Raw genomic sequence first — 13,189 nt, forward strand, 5'->3', positions numbered from 1 at the left:
GACAGGTGAGTTCACTCCTTGAAGTCCAACATACTGTGATAGTCAAATCGTATTCTCATTCATATATTTTAAAAAATTGCAAAAGATTAACCTCACATTTTTTATGTATATTTTCTTGTGTAGTCTGTAGGTCTCTTCTTCTTGAACCATAATGTGTATCGGGCTTCTTTGACTGCCAGCAGTAATAACCTTCATAAGTCATAATTTCTGAATTGCATAACATAAAGACCATTAGTTATTGATTCCTCCTTAAAATAGACACGTTGTGTTGTGATGCGGTTTCTTCCTAACACTGAACTAGTTACTTTTCTAGCAAGCGGCATGTCTATTGTCCATTATCCAGCCTCTATTCTATCATAGGTGGACGTCTCTCAACCATCCAATTCTTTTAATAAAGTACTCCTTTTATTCTTAATTCTCCTTGTGTCTATTCACTTTCACATGGGCTTCCTTGGAGATTGCCGAATACTCTTGAGGTTCATACGACTTTATTGCCTTATGGTTATGCGGGTAACCTTTATTAATACATGGTATTTGTTTGTACCCTTACATATGTGTTGTCCTATGCAACTCGCACCCTACAGTTTACCCTATTGTGATGACGTAATAAAGAAGATCCTCCTCCACAGTTTGGATGCTGATTCCTATGCTCCTTCCACGTTACGTATTTTTTAATCCAATTTTCTGCTAAATGGTTCAGTGAATGTCTTTCTTCTGCTTCTTTTATGCCCTTCGATGGTGTATATTTCTTCTTTTTCTTATATATATATTGACACAAAAATACAGGAACTGACTGGTTCGATATGACTTGATCTATTATCATTATTCTATGATGCTTCAGTTGCTCTCTATGTATGTGTTTATTAATCAAGCTTTTCATACAATCTTCAAAGTATTAGAGCTCGAACAACATAAAGATGAAACCAGCTTAAATATTATTGCCATTGTTTGAGATTTGTATTACACGCAGAAACAAATCTTCGCTGGTATACGCCCAATAAAACATTCATTTGGATGTTTCTCCATATATTCTTTTGCGAAATTAGAATGTGGTGTGAATTTATGAAGTGGGGCTACCTTAGAATTAACATGGCCTTGACTGAAGCAGTTATTTTCTTGCCTCAGTGGTATTGTTTGTTCCTTGATGCAAGGAAAGCTCACCTCTTATTAAAGTCTGTCAGAACAAAATTATGGATACAATCTACTGGTCAAGTAATTGGAAACAATATTTTGTGATCTACTCCATTAACCTTTCCATCATCCCTTTGTAGATATGTCCCACAGGCTGGCAGATTTGATGGCTCTGATACCAATTGTAATGACCCTTTTTGGGACATTTACATATTTTCCCATTTTCATCTGTACCACTTTGATAATCTTCCCATCTCCTCCTTCTTCTCCAAAGTTGATTCAATATATATATATATATATATAATTTTATCATAAGAGTCACGTCCTTTCATAATATCAATAATAATAATATAGTTATATTATATTAATTATATATTTATATTAATAAGTTTTTGATTAATTAATATAACTATATTAATAAGTATATTATTTATATTTTTTTATAAGATATAAGTATTAAATATGTTAAATAACATTGTATGTTTATAATAACATATTCAAATATATGTTGTTATAATATCATATTGTATTATTGTTTATATTAATTCTTGTATTATTAATATATATTATATTGATTAGTCTATTAATCAATTTATTATAATTATCATTAGTTATTAATATCATATATATTCAAATGTGAATATATTATAATCTTCTTTGGTTTCATAATGTAATTATAATATTTATTATTATCTATTCATTATATAATATCTTATTAAAATATGCATATATCCTTAAATTTGGGGTCATGACATAAAATTATCACAATAAATTTATTTACTGTGGCAATTTTATATTATATATAAATATTTTTCTAAAACAATTAACATAATAGATCTGATAGGAAAAATACGGACAACCACTCAAATTTGTACATTAAATATGATTCTTTTCCAATACCTACAATCCAATTTTATTAATCAAATTACAAATTCTAAAGCATTCCAGATAAGGGTTTCAATCCCTCCATTCATTTATAGATGTCTTTAAAAACAAAGAACAATAAAACACAAACCAGAATTTCTAATTTCCAAATTGTATACAAATGTTTTCGAAAATAATGAACAACCATATTCACATGCAAGGGTTTCAAATCATCAAATTGCTTTTAGAGGTTTCCTAAAAAAAAGAACATTAAATATGCAAACAAGGGTTTCAACCCAGAGGAATTCTAAAAATAGAAACACAACAAACACATAAAAGATAGCAATTCAAGGAATGGAAAACTACTGTACAAATAGCTCACAAGATTCTACCTGAATTCGATGATAATACGACAACTGTGCAGAGCATGCAAGCAATCCCCTTTCCTTTGAAAACCTCCTTCCCAAAAATTGCTCCTCTAAATCCCCAATTATTGCAAAAGTGAGCTCTAGATCTTCGATAAACAGTTTTCCCCTAAATTTAGGGCTTCGATTGTGCAATCACGCAAGAAGACTCGTTGATCTTTTTCATTTATTATATTTTAATTTCATGCACAACCTTTTTGCCATTAATTAAAATATCTTTATTAAATAATTTTCTTTCTCTCTTTAATTACTTACAAGATGTTTTAATAATATATTTATTAATTTAACTAATAATATCATTTAGAATTTATTATTAAAATGAAACTCCTAAATAATAATTATTAAATTAAATAAATATAATTACTCCAAAATTAGAACTTTAATATAATATTTTTAATTTAATTATTTAATTTAATTAATTTAATTAATTTCTCAATTAATTAAATACAATTAAATATTGAATTTTCTTTATTAAATTTTCATTAAATTAAATCATTAAATTATCTTTTAATTTGAATTAATTATGACAAAAAATCACAATAGATCCACAAAACCAAATACAAAAAACCCATCATAAAGTACAGAATACCAAAACAAACTCTAGGGTCAAAATCACAAATTCACGTCACTTGACGAATTCAAAAAGGTGACACTCACTTAGATACTTGTCCTATTTTCTAGGATAATTGGCTTAGGTTAGGATTTGGACTCAAGAATTATCTCCCCACTTATACCATACTACGATAGGGTGCGCTCATCCTGGCAATTCAGAGAAGTCAATACCTAGTACCTACAATCTACATAAAATCCATGCACGTACAAACACATATATTCTAAACTAAATAAGCAATGGCAACAAGTGGTACATCATGTAGATTCTGACTAGCAAGTGACTACCACTCCCCCCCTCAACCACATCAGGAATGTTAATCATAAAGTAAAAATAAACACATACACCATACATCTTTTAATTTGAATTAATTATAACAAAAAATACAATAGATCCACAAAACCAAATACAAAAAACCCATCATAAAGTACAGAATACCAAAACAAACTCTAGGGTCAAAATCACAAATTCGCGTCACTTGATGAATTCAAAAAGGTGACACTCACTCAGATACTTGTCCTATTTTCTAGGATAATTGGCTTAGGTTAGGATTTGGACTCAAGAATTATCTCCCCACTTATACCATACTACGAGAGGGTGCACTCATCCTGGCGATTCAAAGAAGTCAATACCTAGTACCTACAATCTACATAAAATCTATGCACGTACAAACACATATATTCTAAACTAAATAAGCAATGGCAACAAGTGGTACATCCTGTAGATTCTGACTAGAAAGTGACTACCACTCCCTCCCTCAACCACATCAGGAATGTTAATCATAAAGTAAAAATAAACACATACACCATACACATGCAAGTATGAGGTAAGTAACCATAGAAAATTCATATAAATATAATTAATCCATCAATCTAACATCATGAGATAATTGAAAGTCATTAAATGAACATACATATATCATCATCGAAACAATCATAAACACCTGAAATAACTAAATAACTCATCACATATATACACTGAGTATGAAATACATCTAATCTAATTTGGTAACCAAGTACCAATAATTATAAACATAAACATAAAACAAGCTTAAACGAATCCGACAATACAATTAGAAAAGTCAACTAGGGGTAGGCATTACATATGGGTTTCAATTAATAACTCTATTCCTTTTCTTTTTTAAAAAGAGGGGTAAACGCTTTGACCTGGAGCTATGAACCAATAAGGCCACAAATGAGAGACCTCATCCCCATTTAGATTTGAACCTTGATGGCAAGGATAACAACTCAACAACATAACCATCACAACATGCCACTATTGGCAACCCTATTCCTTTTTTGATTTAAGTAAATTGATTCGTTTTCCTTTTTTAACTCAAGAATGATTTTCTCAAATTTTGGAATATATTTGAATATTATCTCATTTTAAATTTTTTCTTAATTAATAAATAATTGATATTTTGAGACATGTAATTCAATTAAATCAATAAATTCCCCTTTTCATGTGTAATTGGCAAAAGAGGATTAATTTTTTTTTTTTTTTTGATTGGTAAACGAATGAAGCCTATTGAATTATAATAATAAATGAAAAAAATTACAAGTATCTCCGTTCAAATAGGCAATTGTAGGAAAGAATGAAGAAGAAAACCTATAGTCTATCTCGAGACCTAATTCCTATACAACTTACAAATGTAAAAGGAGCATACCCTAGTTGACGCAAGGAGGCTAATGGAAACTAGGGCCAAAGACAAACCTGGCTACCAAAACCACCTGTAAGAGTAAACACAACAAAAATACAACACAAAGAACAACAACCAAAGGAGATAAAAGAGAAAAACTATCAACATACATGCCTGATTGTGTGGCCTTTCAAGTTACGACCAACAATACAATTCAAAAATTGATCTTAAATGATGATCTTCGATTTCTAACTCTCCAGAAAAAACTATCCCTTCTCTCTAACTCATACTCACTTCTAAAACTTGATCCTACACCTCCTTCAATACCCACAAGTCGACCTATCATAGAAATTAAATCCTACATTAAATGCATGCATAGCCACAAGTTGGCTAGCAACAACTATTAAACACAAATACCAAAATTAAATACGTGCAAAGTCAGCCCAAAATAGAACCATAAATAGACAACTCAGTCAAAGTATGACCAAAACAAATACTGTCACTCAGCATATACAAGAAGTCGGCACCAATAGGAACTTGACATATACTAGGAACTGAACAATGCTTGGCACTATAACTTGGTCTACACTATGAACTCGAAAGCTTCAAAGAAACATGAAAAAACATGCAAGATAGCAATGCAACCTAGGATGCTCCTACATTAGACAACTAGGGTTGAAAGAAATGATTCTTCAGAATCATGGAACTAGCACAACCCAAGTTGAATACAACTTAGATTGGGAAATCCATGTAGCATCTTCAACTGGTATGTTCTTTCACTTCACCAAATACTCATAGTAATCTTTTCCTCTTATGTTTTTACCAAATCTCTGACCCAAAACATGTTCAACCTCTTCAATCTTCTTCTTAAGATAATCATTTGATACAACAACTACATCATTTGATACAACAACTACATCATCTAACTCATGATACTTATACAAATCAACAACATTGAATATGGGAGATATATCCATGTCATCAGGTAACTCAACTTCATAAGCATTACCACTATCAAACTCCTCAAGATCTTACAAGGTCGAAACTTCTTCATCTTCATCTTATTATATGTTCCACTAGGAAATATACCTTTCTTCAAATGAACCATCACCTCATCACCAACTTCAAAAACATGATGTCTTCTAGACTTATCAACATTCTCCTTATACTTCTAATTACTTTGTTCCAACCTCAAATTCACTTCCTTATGCAAAGAATCCATAAAATTGACAAATTCTTCCTCTGAATGACTTCTCTTTTCTTCGCTAGCAAAATCCCTCAACTCTGATATTCCTCCAAGCTGCATTCTCATAACGACCTCAAAAGGTGTTTTCCCTATACTCTTATTCACATAATTATTATATGCAAATTCAACTTGTGTGAACACTTGCTCCCAATTATATGGTTTATCTCTAACTAAACATCTTAGCAAATTACCCAAGATTCTATTCACAACCTATGTATATCCATCTATCTATGGATGGAATATAGAACTAAACTTCAACTCAGTATCCATCTTCTTCCACAAAGTCCTCCAAAAGTAACAAACAAACTTAGTATCTCTGTCAGAAATAATACTTCTTGGTAATCCATGCAATCTAACAATCTCTTTGAAGAAAATTTCAGCAACATGCTCAACATTTAATGTCTTCTTACACGGTAGAATGAACCATCTTAGAAAATCTATCCACAACAACAAATATGGAATCATACCCCTTTACTATCTTTGGTAGCCCAACAACAAAATCCATACTAATCTCACTCCAAGATTTCTCAGGAACAAAAATAGGTGTATACAAACTAGTATGACTTACTTCCTTTTCAACTTAACAAATTCCACAACTCTTTACAAACTTCTGAACATCCTTATACATTTGTGGCTAATAATACTTATCCTTCAATAAACTTAATATCTTATCAGGTCCAAAATGTCCAACCAATCCACCACAATGCTTTTCTTTGATCAAATTAACTCTCGTAGAACTTATAGGGATACACAATTGAATTTCTGTGAACAATATACCTTCTTGAATGAAATACTCATCATACTTACTCATGTGATTTGATAGATTTGGTGCTCTACACTCTCTCCACTCCTTAGAAAAATCAAGGTCAGTATCATACGACTCTTTCATTTCATCAGAACCAAGAACTTCAACCTTCATCTCGATCAACAAAGAACATTTTCTGCTCAATGCAAATTACAAATGTGAAACTTTTCAAGTACTCAACCCACTTCATATGTCTCTGTTTCAACTTATGTCATCTCCCTAAATACTGTAAAGCTTTATGACCAGTATACAACACAAACAACTTAGGAATCAAATAATGTATCCACTTCTTCGAGGCTTGAACAATAGCATAAAAATCTTGATCATACACATAATACTTCATTTTAGCACCAGTCAACTTTTCACTAAAGAAAGCAACAAGTTTACCTTCTTGACTCAATACAACTCCTATTGCATTGCCACTTGCATCATATTCAACTTGAAATACCTTATTGAAATCAAGCAAAGCCAATATAGGTAACTCAACAACTTTTTGTTTCAAAGTCTCAAAACTCTTATCAGCTCCATGTGTCCCCTTGAAATCATTTTTATCTCCTTTCATTGTCTCAGTCATAACATTACAAACAAAATTAAAATTCTTTATAAACTTCTTGTAAAAACTAGCCAAACCATGAAATGATCTTACCTCGCCCACATTATCAGGTGTAGGCCATTCCAAAATTGTTTTAACCTTCTCAAGATCCATTCTCAAACTATCAACTAAAATCACAAATCCAAATACACAATCTCCTCTTGCATAAAATAACACTTTTTCAAGTTAATCATCAACTTCTCCTCTTTTAATCTCTGCAATACTTGTCTAACATGCTCAAGATGTGCTTCCTTAGTCTTACTTAATATCATAATATCATCCAAATAAACAATCACAAACTTACCCAAAAATCTCTTGAGAACCCTATTCATCAACCTCATGAAAGTACTAGGTGTATTAGTCAAACTAAAAGACATTACCAACCAGTCATACAAACCATCTTTTGTCTTGAAAGCAGTCTTCCATTCATCACCTTCTCTGAATCTGATCTGATGATACCCACTCTTCGAATCAATCTTGGTAAAATAATTTGCTCCATGCAAACAATCCATTATGCCATCCATCCTCAGCATAGGAAAACTATATTTAACTATGATCTTGTTAATAGCTCTAGAATCAGTACACATTCTCCATTGTCCATTCTTCTTAGGTGCTAATATAACAAGTACAACACATAGACTCAAGTTTTCTTTGATTGAACTTGTCTACAACAACTTATGTACTTGTCTGTTAAGTCCCTCATTCTCTATAGGTGTCAATCTATATGGTGATTTATTCAGAAAACTAGCTCCAGGAATCAGGTTCATACAATGACTTATGCTTTGTACTAGTGGTAAAACATCAGGTATATCCTCTACAACAATCTCCTGGTACTCATTCAATAAGTTTTTAATTTCTATTGGTACTCAGCCTCTACCAATTTCTACTATCACTCGGTCATTACCAACTTCTACTACTCAATCACTACTATTTTCTGTCACACAACTACTACTTGATTCTAACAAAACATATTTGATTCTTCTTTACTTCTTTTTCAAATTGATTTCCATTAACCATGCAAATTCTCATAGTGGTACAATTAACCTCATATGGACTTTCAATCAAAGGTAACAATATTTGCTTTCTCCCATTCACCCAAAGAGTTTATTGATTCAATATTCTATCATGTATAAAATTTCTATCATATTGTCAAGGTCTACCCAATAGAATATGACAACAATCCATAGGAATACTTTCCTCAGGAATCTTGGTTCTAAAATTGTGACAAATATGTGTATTTGATACTTCTGTTAATCTAGAGGTTGGTCTAAAATGTAAGATAAGAACTATATATTATTTGTGTATATATTTACCCTAGTTATCCTAAAAGAGATTAAAATTGTAAGAAATTTTAGTAAGATAGTTATATGATTTAAAATACATTGAAGAACATTTTAGTGAGAGAGCTTTATATGTTTACTATACAAATGAAATATTTCGATCTAATAGTAAAGGATAGATTTTCCATTGAAAGAAGAAAATATTCTATGATTCATGTTTAGATTTTTTAACTACTATGCAATATTTCAGATAATTAGAATTGAGTTAAGGCTAAAACTTCCATTTAAAGGATTTGACTAACATTTAACATACTCAATTACCACACATCTTGATATAAAAAGTTCTTTCACATTGTTTTACTTTCTAACTTTGAACATATTTGTTTCAAGGATTGTGCATGTTTTCAGGAGAAAATAGCTAATTTTCATCCACTTCTTCCTCCCAATTTTGGATTGGCATCTCAAGAATACTGGCATCTAAGGTAGAATTTCCATTCCAAACTTTAATCTCTTCTTTTGCTAAACATAAACCTATCTAATTGTCATAGTTAGTTGGTTGAATGTGGGAGAAGATGAACAAAAAGGAAATATTTCTTCTAACAATTGGGAACCAACTTATGAGTCTATTAGAATCAAGGGATGACAAGAGAAGATACAGAGGAATAAGTTGTCGCTGATCAATTGAAATATCATAGTGGTAGGATTTGCATATATAAATGTCATTTTTTATGCATGCTCCCACTTTGTCGATAATTCCAATATACTTCTATTTAAGCAGTCATTTGCATAATGTCATAATGCTTTATTTATTTATTCCTAATATACATGTCATGGCCAAGAACATAAGAGGTATGTCACAAAGCACTCTATACCAATCTATATTGTTTATGAATTTCCTTTCCTAAGATTCTATAGACTACTCTTTTAATCAAGAAATGAGAGTTCTGCAAAATCAAAAAAAGATGTCAATCTGTAATAGGTTCATCAAAGGCTATTTTTGAACAAGGTCCTTGCAACTTAATAATGTAATTCATTTTGGGAACCTTTTCATTGTGAGTGCCCCCACCCTACTTAAAAGGGCTATACAGCGTTGAGGATCCCTGAAGTTTAAAGGTCAGAGGCATCTACAGTCAATATTGAAAAGTTGCTTTGTATTCTTTTAGGAATATGAAGAGACGATTGATTCAAGTTTTATACTATTTTATTTGTCCTTTTAAAATACCTTATTTGTTTTTATTTGTCTATGCTTCTCGTAGTTTGACTGATTTGAAATTTTTATTAAGCTCGACTTATATATGACTAAGAGATTTTAATGAATTCTAATCATGTTGTACTTAACTTTGGCTCCCTAATTTATGCTTTCTTTAAAAAACTTCAATTTATGCTCAAGATAACACCAAAATGTAGTCTATACTTTCCATTTATTGGTCAAATGAGTTGTTTTCTAGTTTAATATTGCAAAATAAATAGAATAAAACATTTTATATCAATCTTAAATGCTTCAATTAGTGTTCCTACCTCAAATAATCCAAGAAATTCATTATTAGAAAAGAATTTATTAGCTTAAGTTAGGGAAACTTGGTTTAATAAATTTATAGTTTATGTACATATCTTTCTTATCATTATTAGCTATGAATTTCGTAAGAGTCTTACTCCTATTGATGTCTTTAGATGTCAACTCAAATATCAAAGAATGAATTCTAGAAGGAAAAAAAATCTAAGATTTAAAGTGAAATTTAATGAGTAATTCAAATATGACAACTAAATATACGTTCATTGATATTACTAATATCCAATTACAAAGCTATTGTATAGAAACAACACAAGGAGATGAAAACATAGCGATACTAGCCAAAAATAGGAAACAAGAGAAAGGGATAAAGGATAACAATCAAAAGGAAGAGCTAAGAATAGAGGAATGAGCCAAAGTAGAAAAAATGATAAAGATGATAGACGAAAACTATGTGAAAAGTTGGACAAGCTCGGAACCAGATCACGAAACACCCAAAACCCAAAAAACTTAAACACCTAAATAAATCTAGATACAATTGGTCAAGCTCTTAATAAGAACAAAGCTCGACCTCAAGACCCATACAAAAGTGCAAGAAAGCAAAAAGAGAGACTGACCCAACCGATTCAAGGTTAATCTTCAAATTTTCAATAAACCATGATAATGTTTTCTAATTTGTCCATGTCAAATTCTTTTGAACCCAACATCAGCACAAATACATTTATTTTTTACAAGATTTGTTGAAATTAGGAAGAGAAAATTCCAATTTTCTCAAGTTAGATAAATCCACACTTAGCTCTATATATGAGTCAAAGGCTCTAAGATAGTTATGGAACCATTCCTATTCTTAATCGTCGACAATCCCTCTCCATCTAAGCAGAAATTTGATGCTTGTTTCCATCTTTAACAACTCCTTATCGAATAAATGATTATCCCTAATTTACAAAATAGGGCATTGAAGGACATTTGCCTGCACCAAACTCCCCCATGGGCGGGACATATACTCTTTTGCATATGGGATTTCTAGATTTCCATTAATGCTGAGAACCACATTCTCCAGTCCTTCCAACCATGTTGGGTCAAAAATATTGTAACATAAGTGTAGGATTTCCTAGTGGCCCACTTGAGCCCTAGCCATACATGCTATGAAGGACCCTATAATTGAGTTGTTAGTTTGCCAAGTGTAATCATAGTTAAAAATATTTTCACCTAAAACCCTATTAATTGCCACCCAAGTCATATCGTCTACAATATTGAGGATCCTATTCCATCGCTCAATCTTGATAAATCCCCTAAAGGCTATGGTTCTAATTTCATGGGAATGAAACAAAATGATGGTTGATTCCATATTAAAAATACAAACCACTATTCTCAAAGAACACTTGGAAAAAAAGCATGACTCAGATGCCATATGTTGTGAAATGTTAATATTTAGCATTCCTTACTTGCCTTCTATAGCTTCCATCTACTAGAATTCGCTAGAAAAATCTAGAAGATAGCTATGATGTTTTTAATAAAAATTAAAATGATTTCCTAGATATGATTAGCTTTCAGTTTAAATATCCCATGGATTAAAATCCTAAGAAAGCAATCTCTTCTAATGATTGCACAAGATAATTTTTAAAAAAGTTTGTGATCTACTAAAGGTCTAGAATTAAGGATTTACCAACACATAGATTCATTTAAACATGCTAGAATAAACTATAGAAAAAGGAGAAATAAAGCTAATCTTGAAGCAAGTTGGTACTTAGCTTTAGAAAAGTATTACTAACCATAGAATATTTAACCTAAATCTTCCTACCTAGGGGCTAGAAAATAATGAATCAAGGGGCTCTAAAATTGCTTTAACAATGATCCCTTTTAACCAAATCTTACCCTTGTTCTATATTATATAGGACAAACTATATGAATAAGGAAGAAAAAGAAATTAGTAAATGTTAATATAGTTTGCTTTCACAATTAGTTTATGACTTAGGGAAAAAAGAGAAGGAGATCGACCAAGGAAGAATGAAAAGAAGAGGATGAAGAGAAAAGAAAAGAAAATTTGATAACAAGCAATAAATGAGTGAATGATATGTTACAAGGAACATGAGGTAAAAAATGATCAACTAGTAGAGAGGTAACTAGATTAAGGAGCCTATAAGATGAAGTCATCACCATCCACTCCCTTATTCAATAACATATCTCCTTCTTTATTCCCCTCTCAATAAATGTTTACGATTCTAATCTCTTCAAATTTGTCTAGAAGAGTCAATACGTTCTTGAGCTTGGAGTTCATGATCCAATAGGGGTATTTCATTTTCTTAATATATTCCATAATTTACTATAAATTTTTGAATTTCCACCCTTAGGCTAACTATTTACATGTATTCTAAGGTTATCAGGAAATGGTGTCATCCAATTTAAATTTTGACAAAGCTAATTCCAATAGTTGCTTGTAAAGGGACACTGGAACAATAAATATTATGTTGTCTTGAAGTTTTATTTACATAAAGTACATCTTTACAGACCCTCAAATCCCATCTTCATGAATCTATCTATTGTCAAAAATCTCTTCTACATAGAAGCCCATAGAAGAATCCTTTCCTTTGGTAGGTAAGTTGAATCCCAACACAGTTTAAGGGGTGTACTTATTTTTTCACATTTTTGTTAGTTAATTATATATTTGTAACATTTATTTATACTATACTTCCCATCCTTTGAAAGCCCACATAGCAGCTTATCTTTTCTATTTTTATGGTTTACTCGTCTCTGACTTCGAAAAGTCATAAAACACTTTTTTTCTCCAGGTGAGAGATTTGTGCCTTCTAAAGATTTCCAAGTCCAAACTTCCTCCCCATTTTCTATTTTGACTTGTTTGTAATCCTTAACTTGTTCGCCCCACCTTTGAATCAATGTATTTTTAATGTTGCTGACATATTGTAACTTTCTGTGGGGGAAATTCCATCCCAAGAATCTTCCCAAAATAATGCTTCCTCTCCTTTCTGTATATCCCATTTGACAAAATTACTAATGATAGAATAATATTGTAACATAAAATTCCAAGAGCTAGACCCTTTTAAAGGATTTTTGGTTCTAAATAAATAT

Source organism: Cupressus sempervirens, chromosome 2 (genome assembly GCF_028749045.1).
Source record: "Cupressus sempervirens isolate cs-2001-9-10 chromosome 2, ASM2874904v1, whole genome shotgun sequence".
NCBI classification, from domain to species: Eukaryota; Viridiplantae; Streptophyta; class Pinopsida; order Cupressales; family Cupressaceae; genus Cupressus; species Cupressus sempervirens.